The sequence below is a fragment of the Cryptotermes secundus genome, unplaced genomic scaffold (genome assembly GCF_002891405.2).
Source record: "Cryptotermes secundus unplaced genomic scaffold, Csec_1.0 scaffold159, whole genome shotgun sequence".
Lineage (NCBI taxonomy): Eukaryota > Metazoa > Arthropoda > Insecta > Blattodea > Kalotermitidae > Cryptotermes > Cryptotermes secundus.
The window spans coordinates 11779-34629 of NW_019725416.1; the positions used below are offsets into that span (position 1 = coordinate 11779).

The 22851-nt window shown below is 39.7% G+C and overlaps 1 long non-coding RNA gene across 2 annotated transcripts in view; it reads left to right on the top strand.

The window, feature by feature from the left end:
* The first annotated feature begins 10744 nt into the window (after nt 1-10744).
* Nucleotides 10745-22851, top strand: part of LOC117282227 — a 112733-nt gene continuing 100626 nt past the window's right edge. The window contains exons 1-2 of one of the 2 annotated variants that reach the window (XR_004512899.1): nt 10745-11021; nt 17530-17600. This is a non-coding gene — a long non-coding RNA (uncharacterized LOC117282227). The remainder of the gene's footprint in view (nt 11022-17529; nt 17601-22851) is intronic. The other variant, XR_004512898.1, reaches the window with a different exon arrangement.

Here is a 22851-nt window from a genome sequence, read left to right on the forward strand (position 1 = left end):
CCATTGTGACGTTTCGGATGAACGTCTATCACACTGGATTCTTGCCTGGCATCATTGGCTATAATTTTCTTCTCGCATTTATGAATGATAATACACAGGCCTAAATAGAGAAGTTCCGCTTCAGTTTATTGGTTACCCTGCGCGACCTTTTGAATTCATTCAGGATGAAATCAATAGATGGTACAGACGGTCAGTTGGATGATGCTGCCATCTTTGGACGGAAATGTGAATTTAGTTCCTTCTGTGTTATGATCGTTGCGGTGGTCATGAGACGTTATTGCAAAGATAATTTTTTTGTTGCTGTTGTCGTCTTCGTTGTCGGCTCGCTTTAAGCGCAATTTGCAGCTTCTCTTTAGAAAATAGCAAACGACACCTGCATTCACCCTGTGCTGCAATAGTTCACCAAGCCACAATTCTTTTCGTAGGATATATTTTTGCTGCTGCTTTATGCATCCATTCTGCATATCGAAAAGCAGGCTTATGGAGGCGTATGGTTATCCAAAACGCAACGACTTGCAAAACAACAGAATGTTGTGCTATTTTATTATTTTGATCCGTGAAATACACAGTCAGATTTACGAAGTCTGCTACGCATACACAAAACCAACATTATTTGTGTTACTGATTCATGCACTAGGAGTTTTGCCTATTGTTATGATTTTCCGTATGTCCTAGACTTTCAAAGGCTGCTTGCGTCTAAACTTCCCTTTAATTTTGATTTATAATCTCGGCTAGGTACTCTTAAATTTTGCGTCCATGTCGTCAATATGGAGGGTATAAAAGCACTTTACTTCTCTCTACCCCATTTCTAAATACACAGGATGGCAGGCATCCACTTGGCCGATGTAAGAACTGTCCAATAATCGTTCCCGGTTTCATGTAAGCTAGAGGTGCTTAAACAAGCTTCTCGCCAAGATACGTGGGAAGGTATAGCTCCACACATCTTAACTCGGGATTACATAGAGGTGAGGTTTTCGTTCATAAGAAAATTTTGTTTTCGTTGATATCGCTCAGCTAAATATTTAATTGTTTGTTATCTGGAAAGATATAAGAAAAACTGTCATGTTTTCTGAAGAGTACTGGCTTCTGGGATATAACGCCGTGTAGTCTGTTGAAAGTAAACAAATACTTCAGAGGAACATATGCCCTCCACCTTCAGAGTCGAATAGACCAAACAAAATACCAGCGTGAAAGTGTGTGGAAAGCAAAATGTTCCTCCAAAACTTCTGTTGACTTTCAACGGACTATGCAGCCTTGTATACCAGAAGAAAATACTCCTCATAACCACAGGTGTGGGAACATCAGATAATATACGGTATATTTTCTCTTGGTCAATATACATTCGTACAGAACTGATCTGATTTTAAGGCTCCAGAACTGATGTAAAGAAATTTGTTGAAAGGGGAAGTCCCTGCACATTACTATGGTAATATTAACCTCGAACTGTTCATTCACCAACCATGCGGATCAATTCATCGCCACGGTTATCTTCACGTTTCTCATTTGCCGCACATCACAAGGACTTTGGAACTGTGTCCATTACACATTAAAATAGATGCTTCAGCGATGATTCTTTTCCCCCCATTTAATAAGTAAACCCATCCTAACTGTAGTAATCAACTGCCAACTCAAATGTAAGCAGGCCTATATTTTTCATGGCGTCAGAACAGATGATTTAGAAGGAGTAAACTTACTTTAATTTCAGGAACTTCATTATCAGTCTTGTTAAATTTAAAATTAATTTAATCATCTGTAACGTACAACCAGGGTCCATATTTCATTCAGTAGCACGACAACCCCAGTGTTGCATTCTAAAAGAACCAGGACAAAGATTAGAAGGTTAGAACGTTACCGCTGTACCACCACGCTTGAAGGTTGAGACATAATGCAGCCATTGTTATTCAGGAGTATCAAGAGTGTCCATGAATGAAGAAGGAACTTCTGTGCAAACGTAGTGGCATAATTTCCTGCATTAGCCGAGAGGAACTGAATAAATCCTTGATAACATCATCAGGTTATCTGGCTTGAAGAAGTCTCCAGCCGCTCTGCTTGCTTCACCACTCCTATTCGTTGCAGAAGCTGTACAGCAACCTGATATTATTAGCAGTATCCATTTACCAGCTGAACCGCTGGATCTGCAAGATACTCTTCCACTTCCCGCCACGAGATGGCAGATGTTTGCTAATAGTAAGTCATGCGTCCTGCCATTCTGTGTATTAACAAACTTAGCACGTCACACGTCACGTGTGGTGCTTAATTATGCACAAAGACAACTTTGTCTTTCTATTCGTTATTCTAAGTTCTTACAGGCCTACTACATAGTTAATTAAGCCGTGCACAGCCGTGCGTCTTAAATAAATAGTGTTCGAATGCGCGGAGAGGGGCAATGGGGGTGGAATTGGCTGATTGAGGAGGGTGAGGGTGCAATCCAATATGAGAAGGTGGCTAATGTTCGAACTTCGGCGGAATTTGCAATCGTTATTGCTGGATGTCTACCTAAATATCAGCTGGTACGCTGTCTTCTTGCTAGATACTGACAGCGTCTTTCATGTCCTTACGTTCCCTTGTTCTTGAAGCCTACATAACTTTCTTTAATTTCATACAATTTCACTCCTAATAATGATATAGGTTAGTAAGAGAAATTTTATACCAGAAGAAAAAAGTTTCTTAGTTGCTTGTTATATATTATGAGCATATTACTTTTGTGCATAATTAACTAAGATTTTAGAGGGGTTGTAGCCCCCTGTCTAATATTTGCTCTTAGATTCCGCACCTATGCATCTGTCTCAGGACATGGTTCAGAAGGGGATTCTTGTGAGCATCGCAATGAAATTTCAGGCTCCATAAAATAAGGGAAATTTAAATAGCTGACCAGCTAGGCCTATTAGTTTCTCAAGAAGAGATCTGTTCCGCTGAGTTCCTTAGATATGAAACAAGAAAACAAACTCCGTGGCCTATAATCCACAAGCGAACTATACCGACAGAGCAACCGCCGCTTGTCGGCGAAGTTAGTGCCAAATTTAGTGGATAGAGGGTGTCACGTGGTCAGCACAACGGTTCCCCACGGCCATTAATTTCGGTCCTTGAATCGGACTCCTCTAAATTCATAAAGGACCTAGAAATAAAATATTACAAGTTTAATATTTTGTAAAGATGAAGGGCTGTTAATTAATTGAAACATTGAAAATATTCATGAGAAAGTTAAAACGGGTATTTTATCTGTTATCGAATTGAAAACTTGTGTCTCGTCATGTCGAAAATATTAAGAATAACGGTTTTTCTTCATTAAGCGATTACAAGAAATTTTTTTATTGAGGAATATACAATGATTAAAAAAGAGGCGAGACACGAAACCACATTTATACGCTGTTTCAGTCATCTTTCGATCAAACGACCTACACTGAGACTAAGCAACCACGTGCTGATGCTGAACAATTCCTGATAATAAATTTTATGAATGTTGGATTGTAACAGGAATTGAACGCACAGCGAAGAGAGAAAAGTCGGCGTATATTGTACGCAATGGCGAAAGCTGCATTTAGCAAGAAGAAGAATCTTTTTACCAGCAAATTGGACTTAAATTTGAGGAAGAAACTAGTGAAATACTACATTTTGAGCATAGCACTGTATGGGGTTGAAACATGGACACTTAGGGCAGTAGATCAGAAACATCTGGAAAGTTTCGAAATGTGGTGTTGGAGAAGGATGGAGAAGATTAGTTGGACCGATTATGTGAGAAATGAAGAAGTGTTAATTAGAGTCAGTGAGCAGAGGAATATCCTACTCGAAATAAGAAAACGGAAGACTAATTGGATTGGTCATATCTTACGCAGAAACTGCCTTCTAAAAGAAGTTATTGAAGGAAAGATAGAGGGGCAGATAGAAGTGACCAGAAGACGAGGAAGAAGACGTAAGAAGATGCTGGATGACCTTGGGGACAGAAGAGGATACTGTCATTTGAGGGAGAAATCTCTAGATGGCATCAAGTGGAGGAATTGTTTTGGAAGAGACTGTGGACCTGTCGTCTGACAGATTACTGATGATGATGATGATGATGATGATGATGATGATGATTGTACGCACTGTATGTAATTGGATAAATTATTTTCTATTGAAACTTACTGTAACGCTGTGAGTCTTTACTGATCACCTGACTATAGAGAGCGAAACATTAGGGAACAAAACAAAAGAACTACGTACTCAATTATCTCGGCAGCCCGCCGTTTTACCGCTTATTTCGAGAACAGAAATTAAGTGGAATATTTTGTGGATCCTTCGTAATGGAAAGCCGCAGACGAGCGTCTATTAGCTTTGTTATGTCTCTATGTCCTGATGTAACAACTAGGGAATTCCTGAACTGATTTATGTTAAATATTACATCGAAGAAGTTTACTAAGCTTTGTTGACGCATTCCAATTCTTTTTTTTTTAATTGGATGATAATGGACTTTTATATGAGGGCTTATTCTGTGACAAATGCAAAAACTTTAGAGAAACTTAAAATTTATTTACGCGCGTGTCTATTAAAAACAGCACAAATTAATACTGGAGAGAATTTGAGGTTCTTAGAGCGGTGGATAGGAACATTTCTATCTTCTGGGATATTTTACAGTGTATTCCGTCGAAAGTCAACTGATGTTTCGGAGGAAAATGCCGCTTCCACCTTCAGGATTAAAGATTAAGCCAAGAAAGTAATGAGTATAAGCAGGCATCAATCATAACTAAAAATTTTTAAAATTTGAACGCTTACTAATATGTAACCAAGGGGCCGCGCCATAGCTCAAGCGGTTAGTCGCTGGCTTCCCACCGCGGCAGCCCGGGTTCGATCCCGGGTCTGGCCAAGTGGGATTTGTGGTGGACAAAGTGGAGCTGGGGCAGGTTTTCTCCGAGTACTTCGTTTTCCCCTGCCAATCTTCATTTCACCAATTGCTCCACAATCACCCTCACCTATCATCTGGGGCTGGTACAATAGGCCAGAAGTGGCCGCAGTACAAGGGACTTAGTCCCACCCCACTAGCAATAAAAGAAAAATATGTAGCAAAGAATGACTCGGTTATTATCGTCCACTGTCAGCGTCTTACATCTTTGGCTCCTCTTTTAATTTCCTTCTTGCATCCAGAGAAAAATAGTAAAAAAAGAAAAAGAAAACCTGCCTAATGTAAGGCAGAAATACCCTTCGCATCTCACTTGTCTGTGTCTCATTCGTATGTACCGTTGTCTCATTTCCCGCACCTCATCTCTGCCTCCTCCCTCTGAAAGCCTCAGTCTTATAAAATTGAAGTAGGCTGCATAACGTTGTCTTGAACTACGCCTAATTTCACTTAAGTTTCACCGGTTAAAACTTCCTCCCCTTTTGTGAGTGTTACGTGGTCCCCCAGTGGGGAACATGCAAGGGGAAGGGAAGAAGCCGAAGGTGTCTTCCTGGTGTAACAGCAATTCCCAAACCTTACCAACCTAACCAAGGAATCTCATTTGCATTTGTAACGAATGAAAAACTGAAGACCAGGAATCTACCCACTGCCTCTACGGTTTTACCCTAAATTGTTTTAAAACTGCCTTTAAAATTACCATAATTTTGTAGAATAACCTCCCCCACTCCAGTCTTATTTCTATTCCCCACTTTGCATTTGCTCCCATATTCTGTAACTGCGCGAAACTCTTATACTTCAGCCTAACTTTTACACGTACTGTGTTCTCAGTACATCTAGAATAAGTGTAATTCAAAGAAAATTATTTGTATAATCGTTTCATTTGCATTCTCTGAAACTTCATGTTATGCGCAGTAGCTTACCTGAAAACCAGTCCAGTCCAGTCCAGTCATTTTAATTTATTTTAATTAAAGCATCCATACACACAACTGACTCTTGTGATAACGGTAACGAACCTTCAGGTCTCATAAAGTGTGGGGAAATTCATGACTGATTGAGCAACTATTAGCTTATCTAGACAGATGTTTCTCCAAAATGTTAGTTACCCAACAGCTTCTTTCAAATTCGCTTAGTGGGGGTGGAGTCCACCTGGGTCCACTCGGCATGGCGGCCACTGATTGGCTTATTGTACCTGCCCCGGGTGATTACGATGATGGAGAATTTGATGGAATGAAGATTGGTAGGGGAACCGAAGTATTCGGAGAAAACCTACCCTAGCATCACTTTGACCACCACAAATCCCACTTGACCAGACCCGGATTTGAACCCGGGCCGTCGCTGTGGGAAGCCAGCGATTAACCTCTTGAGCTATGGCGCGGCCTTACCCTCCTATGAACTATACGAAGCAACTTGACCCTGAATTATACTGCGAAAACATCCAGTTCGAATCCCGACTGGTACTCTGCATACACCGAAAGAATATTTTCTTGTTCTTTCTCAGTCCTTCCAGGTCAATTCCCGGATAGTTCGTTTATTTATGCCATGATCAGTTCCTTTTACATGATTTTCAATTCGTTATTCACCTATCCTATTATTCGTCGTTTCATACTCGGAGATGCTGAAAGCCTTTTTACACAAACCGCGAAACTAGTATCAGTATTTTATCGGGATATGTGTAGCGTAGTTGGTTGAGGCACTGTGCTGTAAGCCGGAAGGTCGCGGGTTCGAGTCCCGATGAGGTGGATTTTTCAGTTTACCTAATCCTTCCAGCTGCACGCACTATCGCCCTGGGGTCGACTCATCCTCTAACAGAATTTAGTATCAGGAATATTCTTGGGGGTAAAGGGCGGCAGGCTCGTAAGGCTGACAACCTCACTGCCATCTGTGAGCCGATTGTCTAGAGAAAATCGGAGGGTCGATGTCTCACAATCATATGGGGCTCCTAGGCCTGTTACAAGGAAACTTTACCTTCTTTTTTCTCTCAAGACTCCAGTACATAGGTAAATGCAGAAATTAGAAGCAATGTCAACATAGCTTTATTTCCTGTATATTCATGGATATTGGGATTCAAATTCAGAGGGAAATCCAAGCCGCTCTGTGGCGCCACCGTACATACCCACGGTCTCACTCCGTTAAATGTGCTTTGCAAAGCAGAAAATTTGTTGCGAACATAGTTTAGAATTACTTTTTTCTATTTCAAGACTTACAGGTTATCCCGAATTAACGTGATGAAATTTGGCAAACAAGCCCCAGTGTTTGTAGGACTTGAATGCTACAAGGAGTCGAGCCAATTCAGAATCGAAATCCAACATTTTGGAGGAAATTTCGGCCTCCATCTTTATCATTATCCTTGATATTACAGACATGAAAATGTCCCATAAACTTTGAACTTCGATTTCGATTTGATGCTGGTGGTCGTCCCAGATGATTTTGCTAAGATCAAATTTCAAATGGCGAAAATTTTTTATTAAACCGATTCTGATATTTGCTCTGTAACTCTAAAATTGACGTATTTCTTGAGACAGCCCTCATGCATACTGCATTTCCAGCTCTTCCTAACCTTCATGGCTTGATTGGGAATAAAAGCAATAATTTATTCTTGATTAAATGTTCGCCGTTCTTTAATTACTTAAGCTCCAAAATGAATTGATTTGTTAACATTTTTAATTTTTTCTTTTCGCCAAACAAGACAAAATGTTTTTAATTCTTATAAAACAAAGGCAGAAGTTATAGTTTTTAGACTAAAATATATAATTTACTAATCGGACTGTCAGTACTTATGAAATGAACAATAAAAACTTTCCAGAAGTTGACCAATTGTGAACCTAAAAAATAAGCTTCATTGATATCAGTTTTTGGTGATTGAAACAGGAGAAATAAGAATAAGAAAATGAATTTACTCCGAAATTCAATTTGTCATAAATCAAATTTTTGTTTAATATTACTCTTTCATATGCCGGTCACTGTAGCCGAGCGGTCTAAGGCATGTACTGTCTTCGCTCGCTCGGAAGCCGGGATCGTGGGTTCGAATCCCACTCAGGGCATGGATGTTTAGTTTGTGTGTGTGCGTTTTTCTGTGTTTGTGTACAGGCCTTGCGACGTGCTGATCACTCGTCCAAGTAGTCCTACCGTCTGTAAAATGATCATGAAACTAAAAATCAGAGGCCAGGGCCCAAGGGTAGTGTAAAGTCAGTGAAATAGAAATTACTCTTTCATATATTTAACATACTCCACATCTCTATTGTAAATGGCATCAGAAATTCCAGAAGATGGGAGAATGGCGGAAATATTATGATGATATTTGAGGTTCACGGAGCTGAAGATTCCTATTGTGGCTCTCTCGTTACATCAACTAGCCTCAGCCATAACTGTTTACCACATTTTCTAGGAATAAAACTGCATCCGTTAGGCACAGTAACTTACGAAAGTGAAAATTGCTCCCTTAAAATGAATATTCCAATTCTGAACTCAGAGCGAGAACATTCATATGTGAACGCATTCTTGCATGTACGTAGCCTTACACAGGCAGGCAACATCTGGTTGAGACAGATCGTTAGACCCAGCTGCACGGGCTATTCGTGACTGCCTACATCCCAAAAAAATCGAAAACAAAAAACCTAAAATCTAAGCTTTAACTTAAGCTAACGTTTGGCTATTGCGTTTCCTCAGCACAAGACGTAACTTGCTTGCAGCAAATTACTCGGTTGCTGTAGCCTTGTTTGAAAAAGAGCTGTACCAGTGAAAATGAGTTTGTCATGTAGATAGGAAAAATTATGCGCTGCGAATTCTTGCCCATAGAATTCCATCAAGAAAGAAAATAAGATTATTATTTTTATCTTTTAATTCAAGTAATTAGTTTGTTGGCCGCCTCTCTGTTCTAGTGGTCAGAGTTCCTGTTTACAGATCCAAAGGCCCCGGGTGTCGATTCTAGGGGCTACCAGATTTTCTGAGAAGTAGTGCGTCTGGAACGGGGTCCACTAAACCTCGTGGGGATAAATGAGGAGCTATTTCAAGGAAATAGCGGCTACGGTCTAGAAAACCGAGATTAACGGTCGTGGAGATCCGTTGCACTGACCACGCGACACCCTCTATCCGCAAAAGTTAGCACTAACTTCGCCGACAAGCAGCGGTCGCTCAGTCGGTATAGTTCTCTTGAGGACTACAGGCAACGGAGTTTTGTTTTGTTTTTTGTTTACCTGCATATTATCCTTGTCCTTCACTTTCAATCTCCCGTCAGTTCGCTCTTTGTCAATAGCCAGATGTATTTTGGAGAGATCTGAACATCTTTACTTCTCCCTAAGCACGGTTCTGGGTCAGCCTATTAGTGGAACTTGTGGCGAAACTCATGAGACAAACTCTCTTTCTTTCTGAAGATAGATGTCGACACCGGCGTTGATCGTACCACAATTCAGCTGAGCTCGTTTTATACGAATTCCTGGATGTACTTGGATGTGGGTTGTACAACATTTTAGTGCCCATTTTTGTAGATTTACATGGAAACTGACGCATCTCACCTTGAAAGAAATGGTTTGGCTTTCCTCACCGAAAAGGGGAAAATGCATGTTCTGCTGAAACGGTTCTTTCGCATCCCCCCTTCCTCTTCACGCAGCCTGCAGATTTATTCCGAAACAGACCACAGAACGAAAGTTATGCAACCGAGTTTCCACCCTTCCCCCCAACATAACCTTCTTTGTTACCGCTGTTTTTTTTTATGCTGTGTTGTATCTTTTTTGGGATGGTTTTGAGGGTGTCAGAGATTTTGAAACGGAGGGAAGGCGGGTAAGGGAGAGGAGCTTTATTTATTGGTCCAAGTCGTCCTGATTATTTCTCCCGTCTTGTCTTTCCTTTTCTTGAACGGTTAGCCGTCTCCCGTTTCTGCTGTAGAGGTATTGTGTCCATCCTATTTCAGTACTCTTTTCACCTCGGCAGGTTTCTCCAACTCTCTCTTCTCTCATTCCATTCACTTGAGCACAAGAATAAATATTCTGTCACAGGTAAACTCATCTTTTGACCACATGCAGTCTGTTGTTAAAGCATTCGACTTTTAAATGAAACAGGGAAAAGAGATTTCGGTATGGGTCAAGGCAGAGGGCGGTTGTAAGAAGATACAGGAACTGATATAAGTGGTTATGCTGAATTTGGTAGAAGAGTAAGGCGGGGAAGCGAAAGAAGCCACCGGGCGGGAGTTGGGCTGTCGACTGCCGGCGAGGTGTTCCTCCCTGCCCCGCTTGCAACAGCAACAAGCTGTGCTCAGTCTTTCTTGACAATTAGATTTACGAGCCTTGGCTCAGTTTCCGTTAATGATTTTTACTATTTTCTTTTTCTACAAATCCTTTTGATTTCGTGCTTATCTTTCGCCTGCTTGTGGCTACTGGATGACTAGTTTGAATAACTTCATTATTGTTTTCTTCAATGTATAAATCTATTGCAACGAATACATATATAATATACATGCAGGCCTACATAAAATATATAAAAGAATATAATTACTGTGAGAATTAAAGAGAGGAAAGAAGATGAAGGGAAGACAGAAAAGAATAAAGAAAGCAGATGCAACGGGGACCGAAATAAATGATACAGAATCGGACGGCGGACAGGCAAGCAGGCGGGCTGGCTCGAGCAGACGAAGATGAATGACTGGATGTCAAGCAAGGACTCTTAGTGATGTGTGTTTGTTGGGTTAGGGATTGTAACTCACATACTGTTCTGTATGTATGCAGTTGAGAGCGGGGTGGACAGGTGGATTGTGTGATGAAGGCGGAGAAAAGGACGGAGAAGGAAAGATAAATAGAAACAAACTGACAACTAATAAGGAGAGAGAGTGAGACAGGAAAGAAAAGACCATTTGTTTGTTCCCGTTTAATATTTATTGGTTGGTGTCCGGATGAGAGGCTCTTGTATACGCTGGTTTGCTTGGTGTTCTCCGCGCAGACCCCTGATGCTTTCTGCCTTGGTTTTCACTAAAAGTTCTTCCCCAGCAAAAGTTGTTGAGTACAATGCTAGCTAGGTTACGGTGGTGTTTGTGCACATCCTTGGAGAAAGAAGAAGTTGCCCGGTGCTGTGAATCCCCACGCGAAGTGTCGGTGTGTGTAACAATTCTGGAACGCTCTACTGACCGTAGTGGAGGCAGGACCTGCCTGGATCTAGGTTACAAGTATGTGTGTTCATGTGTGCGTCTACACGCGACCATGTTGATAGCTTTCAGACTACTGGCCGGGCAAGGATACGGCTTTTCCCATGATCCTTTGCGTTTCACTTTTCTTTGTTTGTTCTTTTTTCCTCCTTGAAAACGTATAGAGCTACATCAACGGAAATTTGGAGCAATTGGCTTAATAATGGTGAAGTTCCATGCTCCCTTAAATCACTAAACCTATTGTCATATTACAGTTTCACAGAAGTACGTCAATAAGCATTAGCATTTTCAGCGACTGGTCTTTTGTGTTCTTCTTGAATCATCAAGTATATTCAGAATATTTTCCGTAACTTTGAATCGCCGAAAGTAGTTCGGAATATTGAACGGCCTTATATATTATATATATATCGGGATTGCGGGTTCATAACCCGTTGAGGCACGCAGTATGACGGTGTTTTCCTCTGTTGTGTTGTTCTTTGCAGGAGATTCATTGTGTTAACTCGTTTTAATGTCCGTGGAGTCCTGCCATATGTCTAAAGGATTCAGTTTTTCTCGAATGAATTGTGAATCTCAAAAAAATCCAATTCGTGATTGAAGAAGAGGCTTATGCTGTTGTTTCTAACCGCAAGGCGACATGAAATGTTACAGTGAAACTGTATATTTGTGCTGAGCGGGAAGTGACAATAAGAAAGGTAGATTTTCTAACTCTGTAATCATCTTACATATAGTAACGTATAGTAAATAAGAAATTATTAAATGAGACCAAAATATTAAATTAGGTCGCTCCAAGTTTTCTGATATGGCTACCGATAGTAAGATAGTAATTATATACCGTCTGTGCCCGTCATACGTGAAACATTCAGGTATGTCACTCTCATAATATTCATATTACAGTCCCTTATCATAAAATTTCGTTATCCTAACTTAATTTATTAAAGAAATATTCCGGAATTTATAATAATAATAATAATAATAATAATAATAATGGATTAATGTTACCTCTCGTTTAATTAAAATGTCCACATTTTCTTTGTTATCCCGGAACAATAAATTTTCATTGTTATTGCTATTAAACGTGAGCAATCTAAATTCTGAGACCTTTCATTCGAATTTGCGTGCCTGTAATCGAATAGTGAAAGTCACATTGCGACTGACGGCCAGTCAGTCAGTCAGTCTTGGTGTCGAGTACCCTCCTGGGTCTCATGATCAGATATATATTACTGTTTGAAAGTTACTGTCTTCTTTTTGTGGGGCGCCCTCTCTGACGAGAGGACGGGTCTGTCTTTTGTATATGCTGCTGACCCTTGCCAGCGCAGTCTTTCTCGGCTCTGAGCCCCTTGGTAAACGAGACCATATATTACTGTCTCAAATTTGAGACTTCCCTTTTCGTCGCCTCCTACGACTCGCAGGGTCACGGTGTGACATTGACAGTATTTAAGGAACTGATAAAATTGTAAACGTTTAGTATACATAAGCTATTATAGACATTTTTTAATGTGCTGTAGTTTAGTCTCTTATATCACATGAATTGACTCAATAAGTTTGTGATTTATATAATTAAAATTATGATTAATTAATACAAATTACGGAATCATATATTTGTATAAATAAATATACGGATTTGAAGGCTGAATTACACAATTTAAAAACCCGACTTCCCACGTGTGATTCATCTTCTTTGCAGATAAAAGATTTTCACCTATTGGAAAATTATATTGCATAATTAGCCTGTGTCTGTTCTTCCATAATAATTGTGAATCCAATTGCAAACAGTCGACCCTGATTGCTGCCGTCACCGCAACCCGCCACTAGTATGCAAATACTAGGAGTGGTATTCATTCAGTTACGTGGAGGCCACCGTTTTCTATTTGTTCAAGATTTAAAAATAATTTAAATTGATGTAACTACAATAAAACTCGATTTTTAAATATCATACATCATTGATAACAAAATTTATTTTATGCCGCCCAATAGAAAAATGACCGTTTTACGCTTCCAGAAAATATAAGTAGGCTTCCAAATTACATAAAATTCGCGATTTCTAAATTTCATAAAAATGCAGTCACAAGAGAAGAAGGGACATTTGCCGGATATTGCTACACTTGTATAATACATAGTTAAGCCACATTTTAATAGTGGGCATAAAAGTGTTTATGTCAAAAAATATTTAATTGGCAGTAAGCTTATTTAAATTAGTATATATTATCTCGACAATTACTAAGAAGAATTATATTTCGATTAAGAAGGATTAGCCTTAAACTGTACGAGGCGTATCAAATGGTCAGTATAGGCATGGCCTGCATTTATCGAATATAATTATGATGATGACAGGAAGTTCATGGTAATTGAAATTTTGTTTTGGCTGTGCCTTTTTGATCAATATTAATTCTTAGTAATTCAGAAAGATAACATTTCATTTACTGTGTTTACATCGGTCTCGGTATCGTTGACATATACATACAGCCAGTAGGATCTTTGCGAAGCAAATAAATTGTTTCCCTTTTTTCCCCTTGGCACTACAGCCCCAGTGGAACTAGGCCTACCTCCATGAACTTCTCCGTTCACTTCGGTTTTTCTAGATCTTACACATACGGTAGGACTCCTTGGGCGGGTGATCAGCTCGTCGCAAGCCCTCTACCTGTACACAAACACAGAAAAACGCACACACACAAACTAAACATCCATGCCCTGAGTAGGATTCGAACGCACGATCCCGGTTTCCAAGCAAGCGAAGACAGTACATGCCTTAGACCGCTCGGCTACCGTGACTGGCAATTGTTTCCTTTAGTGCTTACAAATATACACAATGTTATCTCTTAACCAGACAGGATATTATTAGACAGAATATCAAGTGAGATGGGATAGGTATGGAATTAAGCAGGAAATACGTACAAAATTTCAGGTGGAAAATTTGGAAGGAATATGCACTTCGGAAAATTTGACATAGGTGGAGGATAATATAGAAATTGATATAAAATAATTATAGCGACAGAGCATGACCTGGATTTTAATGACTCAGTATATGGGCTATTGGTGAGACTTAATGAACGCTGTAATGCACGTCAGAGTCGTATAGAGAGCAAGAAATATTCTACTGGCTGAGACCATCAGCTTCTCAAGAAGGGCTCTGTTCCATGGAGTTAACATTGAGCTTCTAGGGGAAACGGAAACGTGTAGATTTAGACCTTCTGTTGTTTCAGATTAAATTTGTATAAAGCGATTCTTAGAAAATGGAGCATCAGAAAATTTGTGATATCATGTAGCTGCATTCAAAACGTTATTTAAATTCGGCTATGATGATCATAAAAGTTAAAGTTGTCCCGTGCTTAACTAAGTAAGCACTACACCATGAAGGCGTATGGGAGAGTTGGTGTATAGATCCATATTTTCTTGATCTCGGCACTAACTGGAGATGAGTGGTCAGTATCACGCCCCGGCCGCTTTATCCCCGGGGGGGAAAGAACCTCCGGTACCCATTCGATATGAGGTTGGGTGGACCCCAGAGCCGGTCTGGAGGACGAGGAGAAGAGAAAATTCTTGTCCCTACCGGTACTCGAACTCTAACCCCTTGGTTGTACAGCCCGTAGCCAGTCGCTATACCGCCTATATTATCCCGATCACAGATAATATCAATTTGCCTAAAATCTGAAGATACGTGTATGAAGGCGGCTGAATACACTAAGGCTTTTTCGGAAGATAAACTGAGACACTCTTCAAAAGTTCATGTTCTGTTCGGAAGACACGTGACTTATCATCCGACACCATTTTATTGTTACACAATTGTGACAATTGTTATTTAATGTTTATCAGTTTCAAAATAAATAAACATCAACAGTGCTGGCATTACAAAAAGGAATTTTGATAACATAAGAAATTTTATTACGTAGACGTTTAATTTTTAATGTGACAGCAGTATTTCTCTTCCATTTGCAGGTGTCTGTAAAACGTAATTGTTGCCAGAAGGTCCACTGAGTTTTGACCATTGAAGAGATAGAGACTCTACCTTTCCTCCAACACCTGCTGGACCTTCAAAGACTAATGTATTCATATCGAGTTACTGAACGACTTATTCGCGTGAACATAAATATCTATAGCCATGCTTCAGTTTCGGATGATATGCTTTATGCAGTATTGAGTTCCATATCCAATCTTTGATCAGGTTTTCGGGTCTGTTATTTCCTCTTTTGAACTGCAAGAATGTTCAGCTGTTGTCTGTGGGGGCCACATTGCCCACGTCCTCTCCACGACTGGACTACTTACCAATTTCTGATCTATTGTTCTTTTTTAACAATTACAAATTATACAAACGTAATCTAAATTTTATTAGAACCGTTCCTTTAGTCTTCAGAGTCTATGCGCAAAAACTATACAAATCATGGAATATTGAATATATTATTAATATATGAACACTAGGGTTTTTTTATTCTGAAGTAAGAACGTAAATCATTCAACGCCGATCTAGAAATAAATAAAGCAGAGACTGACGATATTTGAAAACGAGAAATCATTGTTATTTGTACAGATGAGCTGCTGTCACTAAGGCAATTAAATCATGCATTGTAACATAGGCTAGACATGCAGCATGGTAGGGAGACTGGATATGCATGAAGAAATATGACAGCGAGATCTGAAAAGCGACCACTTGGAGGACAGACAAAGCGATGGGAGAGTATTGCATAATGCATTGCCGACTTATCTGAGTTTCCAGTTAGTTTATGATCATTTATCTAAACTATATTCCTCCATTTACCGTCCGGTGCCATAAATTTGCAAACGTGTTAGTGTTATAAAACTGGTGTTTAAAGTCTTTTCGAGCTTGTAAATATTCAGCAAAGACAATTTATTTCGGATCTCAGAGCCTGCCTAGATAGTAAATGCTGCTCAAAAGTGTTATTTTGGGGCATTGTTTGAGTTCATAAAAATCTAGGACGAAGTTTATAACACGCACATTTGAGACACAACTCATAATCAGGCTTTTTCTCAGTTTAAATTGCACAGGGCAGGATTGTCCAGTTGTAACTGAACTAGGGGCACACATACAACCAGGTAGCTTACTTTGTACGAATACGTCAAAGTATTGTCGGTTGAGTAATGTTATCAGCATGGGCCGCGTCATTGCTCAAGCGGTTAGTCGCTGGCTTCCCACCACGGCGGCCCGGCTTCGATCCCGGGTCTGGTCAATGGGATTTGTGGTGGATAAAGTGGCGTTGGGGCGGGGTTTCTCCGAGTACTTCGGTTTCTCCTGCCAATCTTCATTCCACCAAATTCTGCATCATCATAATCACCCGGGGCAGGCTACAATAAGCCAATCAGTGGCCACCGTGCCGAGTGGACCCAGTTGGACTCCACCCCCTCACTAAGCGAATTAAAAAAAAGTGTTATCAGCAGCCATTGCAGGGTGTTTTGCTCTAAACTTAAGAAAAATAAATCAAAAAGTGGACAAAAGAATATCTTCAGCAAAGGAACCGTTTCTCCCATATTAATTTATTAGAAAACTACAATATTACAGTTACTAAAATAATACAGCGGCCTCCGTAGTCTAGAGGTAACGTTCCCACCTCATGACTCGTAGTACGCGGGTTCAAATACCCGGCGGAGGTCGTCGAATTTTTAAGGGCGGAAAAATTCAGGGAACAAGTCCTCCGGGAGGGACTTTAAGCCGTGGGTCCCGTGTCGTAGCTTTACGGCACTAAAAGAACCTCATATCTCCAAAGGAGGTCACTGAGCCAAATTAACGGACGTTTCCCACCCAACAACAGTCTCTAATACCTCTGGTAGATGGGGGAAGCATTATAGATACCTCTCAGCTAGTAGAGCCGGTCTCGCTGGCTGGGCGGGACTGATGGTAAGCACCAGTACCGGTAGGATATAGAGACTGGTAGAAATCATAGAGGGAAGCACAATGGACCAATACAGGTCTCAGTGCATGGGGAAACCCACCCTCTCCAATAAATAACTAACTAAAATAATACACGTACAACCTCTCATGGACGAACAGAAACCACCTACATCTTTCGTTGACGGCGTCTCAATTTGTTGAGACGAGTGATCCCTGATCAGGGGAGGGATCTGTCCCTGAGATACACGGACAGTGGCGATGCAGTTCTTAGCGACCTGCAAAATTTACGTGTAGCAAGACCTCACTATTATCTCATCTCATCCACTGAGTAAAATCACAGAGAAATGCGCAGAATGATAAAAATTATTTTAGTGTTATAAATATTTTTAAAGTATTATTTTATCTATTGCAGCCTGCGCTGGCATGAAAAAAAAAGTAATTTTTTGTTATTTAGTTTATTAATAAAGTCCATTATTTTATGTTGCTGGAGGTAGGAAATGGGATATGAATATAATTATTATTTCTCATTTTCACATATTTTAATTTGAAATAAATTCTAATTCGTCTACACGTTTGTGCTAGCCGAGATAGCGCAGTCGGTATAGCTACTGGCTACGGGCTGGACGGCAGAAGGGCCGGAGTTCGAGTCTTGGTATGTGCAAATTATTTCTTCTCTTTCTCTTATTCCAGACCGGTTCTTTGGATCACCAAATGAGGTCTGGGAGCTCTTTTCTTGGGGCTAAAGCGGCTGGAACGTGAAGGTAGCCATTCGCCTCCAATTAATACCGAGACCAAGACTATATGGGTCTACACATCCACTCCACCATACGCCTTCATGGCGTAGTGTTCAATTAGTTGAGCACAGCAACAACTTTCCCGTACACTGCCTACTTCATCTTCGTTTGATATTACCGGGGGGTCCATCATTTTCGACTTCATATACTCATTCCTACTTTTTTCCCAATTTCTTCCACTGTCCTGGCGTCATCATGGTAATTTGTACTTTGGTTAGGAAATTTCTCGATTCGTAACTGCTAAGACAAAAGAAATCCGTGTGTGTAAAGTATATTAAAAAGAATTTTAATTTCTCTTCCCGTAATTCGATGTTCTTGTAAAATATCTCATTAATAAAATTATTGAAACTGAAGAGGGTAGCGATTTGTTCTTGGAGAACCCAATAGGATTTCTTGTTAGTGGGCATGCTCATGCGAAACGAATGCACCTGAAAGGAACGGGGGTTGCCACATTAACACAAGGAGACTGGTACTTCTGTGTCTGTCACTGAAAGAGATGCTACTTCCTGCATCCTGACCATCATATGCTCACATGTGTGACACATATAAAACAATGCGGAACTATTTTTTTTTTGCACGTTTAAAACTGAGGGGGCACGCGGTAGCATAGTTGGTTGAGGGACTATGCTACAAGTTGGAAGGTCGCGGGTTCAAATCCCAATGAGGTCATTGGATTTTTTCAATTGACCTAATCCTTCCAGCCGCACTAGGCCCTGGGGTTTACTCAGCCTCTAACAGAAATGAGTACCAGGAATTAATTAAATAATTTTCATTGGGAACCGATTGTCTAGAAAATGTGGGAGCCTCAACATCTCACAACCCTATGGGCCTTCACGGCCTGGTACAGGGATAGCTTTACTTTACTTTTACTTACGTTTAAAACTGAGTGTCATGATCGCTAACAGGAACAGGAACCAGCCATATCTATATGAAGGATTCCACTAATGACACAATCATAATGTAGAATATTTATGAAGCCCACACACAGCGAGTCTAATCGTAAATTTGCAAATTTGTACCGAGAAACTAGCACATGAACGCCCTGAAATAATGGAGGTCGTCTCCCCCGCGTGTTCCGGTCGGTCATTGCAAGATTACTGCGTTTGTCATGAATTTTTTCTCCTGCTACAATCTCATTAAGTTCTGTCATTACACAAGCCGAAAATCTGCAAAATTAATTATGATACTTTTCTGGTTAAAAGAAAAATTTATTTGAAATAAAGAATAATTTTTACATTCAGAACTTACTTCTCATTAATCTAATAATAAAAACTACCGAAGCTGACCACTCACCTCCAACTAGTGGCGAGATCAAAAAATCATGGATCTATACATCCACTCCACCATACGCCTTCATGACATAGTGCTTAATTAGTTAAGTACAAAGACAAATTTACAGTACTGGAATATATTACATGATGATATTCGCAACATAACTATAAAATAAAACTTGTTATGAATATGCTCTAACTCTATACATAGGTGTAATGATTTTTAAATATTTGTATCGGCAGCGAAATGTTTTTGGGGTGCTTTTCCGTTTCGAGATATGTCTGCAGACTTTCTAACCACTGTATTCTAGAGTGAATGTTCTAGACAATGCGCTGTTTACAAATTTGGGCTGCAGTATTTCATTGCAGAAAACTCGTGCTTTATAGATCGGTCCTAACTAAATGGGATAACATCCTACACTTTCGACTGAGTGTGCGCTCACAACAGAACTTACTGCATATTATTTGGGGTTACTATTTATCTAAAGATTTATTTAATACCCATAAAGGTAACTGTAAATACACCTTGTTCTTAATTAGTCAGCAAGCTATGAAGGCGTATGGAGCAGTGGAGATATATTGCAAATTCTTTGCTTTGACCATGACCACTCTACCACCAAGGAAGGAGCCCCTGGTATCTTCTGGATAGGAGATACTGAGTTCTAGTAGCGGTCTGGATACTGTGCAGAAAAGAAACATCACTGTTTCTCCCAGGATTCAAACCCCCAATCTCCCGCTGTCCTGTTCGTAGTCCAGTTACTATATTGAATGGGCTGTCTCGGCTCCTTCAGTACCCACAACTGTCTTACTCACCCACAGAACTGAGCCCTTCTTGAGGAGCCGCCAATCCTGCAGCTTCTCAAGAATTTCCCAGCATTTTATGGAACCCGAAGGTTCATTACAGTGTTCACAAGAGCCTTCCACTGATCCCTATCCTGAGCCAAATCAATCCAATCCATTCCATCCCTTCCTATCTCTCTAAGGTCCATTTTAATATTGTCCACCACCTAACTCTTGGTCTCAAGAAGGGCTCAGCTCCGTGAGTGAGTGAGTAAGTCTCTTCTCAAAGGATATATTTTCGTGATCAGTGGTTTAAAATATCAATCACCTACAAAACGATTAAACTAAATAAAAATAAAAGAAGCTCAAACATGAACAAATTTTACACCTGCAAATAAAACTCTTGCACTCTTACCTGCTAAAAATAGAACACGTCTTTGTGGCCATGGAGGTATTTCCATTTAACCTCCATAAATGTTTCTCATCAAATGTGTAATGTGTAACGAAGAATGTATCTTTGTAAATGTAAGTGTATGTGCTTGTTTTTAGGCTTCATTTATGTGTGTCTCGTTGCTTTAAAGAAAGAGTGCATAGTGAGGTCGACGTGATAATCTTTCTGCCTTTTGAAATTTGTTTTTGTCTGTATTTAATATTGGACATTTCTCTTAGTCATGCAATGACATATGTCACTTGAAAGCACGCTTATGAATTGTTAGAATATGAAAGACCGACGAGCAAGAAAAATCTGTCACAGTTTATTCCAAGGGACTGCCAAAAAAGGGCTGAGAAAACGTGTAAACCCCTTTTCAGAGACATTTTAAGTTACGTACATGTCCTATTACAAATTAGTCCCGAATAGGAAGTGGGATTTGTGCAAACTTCGAAATCTGAGCCTTCTCGTTCGAAAAAGTTTTAATATAATTAGTTAACATTAATAATTAACATTTTGGAAGTAATTGTTTTGGTTTTTACAACAAAAATTCGTTATAAACATAAATTAAATTATTAATACAAGCTTTAATATAATATCCTAAAAGTTTTTAGTAAAAAAAATCAGGTTGTTGGTTAATGTTCAAAAAGCCAACACTTTTCACGAAATTTTAGATCTCTCTAGTTCCATTGTTCTAAAAATTCAATGTACTTTAGTATACTGAGGACACGGAAAGAGGTCCCATGCTTTGTAGGGATAATGACTCTTGAATCTCCCTTCGTTTTGCATACTGTTGTATTCCTCTCCAGCCCCGTTTAAGATATTTCAAGCCGCCCAAAATGCTTGTCACTCTTGAAGACTCTCATTACAACATTCGTGTGAACAGAATGACTAGATGATTGAGGAAAATGAAATACAATGGAAGGGGAAGCGTAACAGCTAAATGGAGATGTGGGAGGGGTAGATCTATGGGACTTATTTCCGCGACCTCATATAGTCCTGCCATACATAATGTGCTGAATCACGGCAAACAATTGTTACGCTCCTGTTTATAGGACACATAATGCTTTCTTGCGCGCTCGCAATGAAAATTGCAAAAATGCGGCTATTAGCTTAGCAATGAACGTAATATATCGGAACCACTGAATGAATTTTCACGAAATTTTATATTCGGGAATTTTAGTTAAATTTCTCGACTCAGTACAATTTCAGTTATAATCGGCCAAAAATAACATACAGTTTACATGGAAACCTATAAGCGTTTCTGGGCGCGTTAGGAGAGAAGCTAGCGTTTTTTTTTTATCGTGGGGAATAAGTTTCGAACAAAGGTTCTAGAAAAACTTGTGCCTTCATCTTCAGAGTACCCAAAAGATGAATTTTAATTTAGGAGAGGACAGCATTTCTAAGACTAGCGCTCTTTCATGGGGCACTTCATGTAGTAAAGACAGCCATTTTGCTGGTTTCGTCAGCATTGTTCTTTAAGGTTTATTTATGCTTCAATGCTTAGACGCCAATACACATTAAGCCTCTGTCTGTCACATTCTTATCTTTGTATAAATTAATTCGGTAGTATGCACACACGCGCGCGCGCATGCGTACACACACACACACACACACACACACGACAAATAACATCTTGTAGGTTCGCAGAAACAGGCGCTAACACACGCACAGAATATATATATATATATATATGTGTGTGTGTGTGTGCGTGTGTGCGTGCACACAACTTCCCTAATGATTTGGTTGCCCGATGAATGATGACTGTTGTCACCTGGAAACCTATTTGCGGAAGGGTGACAAGAGATTCAGAGCAAGACAGGCACAAATCTTACAAAAAAAAGGACCTTATTTATGTTCGATTTGAGATCCTTACGGAGGTGTTTAAGAGGAGTACTATCTTCTGGGATATCACGCCGGGTAATACGTTGAAGTTCAATAACGACGTTTCGGAGGAACATATCGTCTCCATCTTCAGGATCGAAAAATAATCCGAGCAAAGAGCCAGCGTGGAAACTGTTAGAAATTAGAGCACAAACGTCGGTTAGTTCCTGTTGTGGTTGCCAGCTGTTTTCACACTGGTATCATGTTTGATTTATTTTTCTACCTTGAAGATGGAGGCGACATAGTCCTCCGAAACGTCAGTTGACTGAATTGGATACAAGGAGTTATATCTCGGAATATAGTACTCTTCATTACATATGTTCATTTAATAGATTCTTAGGGTCGTTAAAATTTTTAATAGACTTACATTTTTCAGTTAAATAGAAGTTAGTTGTGCAACATATCTCGAATTTTGGCAACAGGAACAGAAGGCGATTCCATTCGCCACAGTGCAACATTAATATTTAATCAAACTGTGATTCATTACTAATTTTCTAACGTAAGAGAGACAAATGAAAATTCTCTTAATAATTAATAAATATATTGCAATTTTCATCTTAAAGTCAGCCTTAATGACGAGGAAAAAGAAAATTTAACCATCCACTGAGATGGTTTTATTTCTATTTTATAAAAGTTAATGACAATATTAGGTTCGTTCTTGGATCGTAAATATTCCTTCTATAATGCAACAAAATCAATCTTTTATGAAAGGCACTAAAATGTACGCTTGATCGTCGACTTACGACCGACTTCCTTTCTGACTGACAGGTCGTAAGTCGATCTGGTCGTATGTCGGCCATATATTTATTAAGAGTATTTTTAACCTTTCTAATCTTTTTATCATCTTTATAAT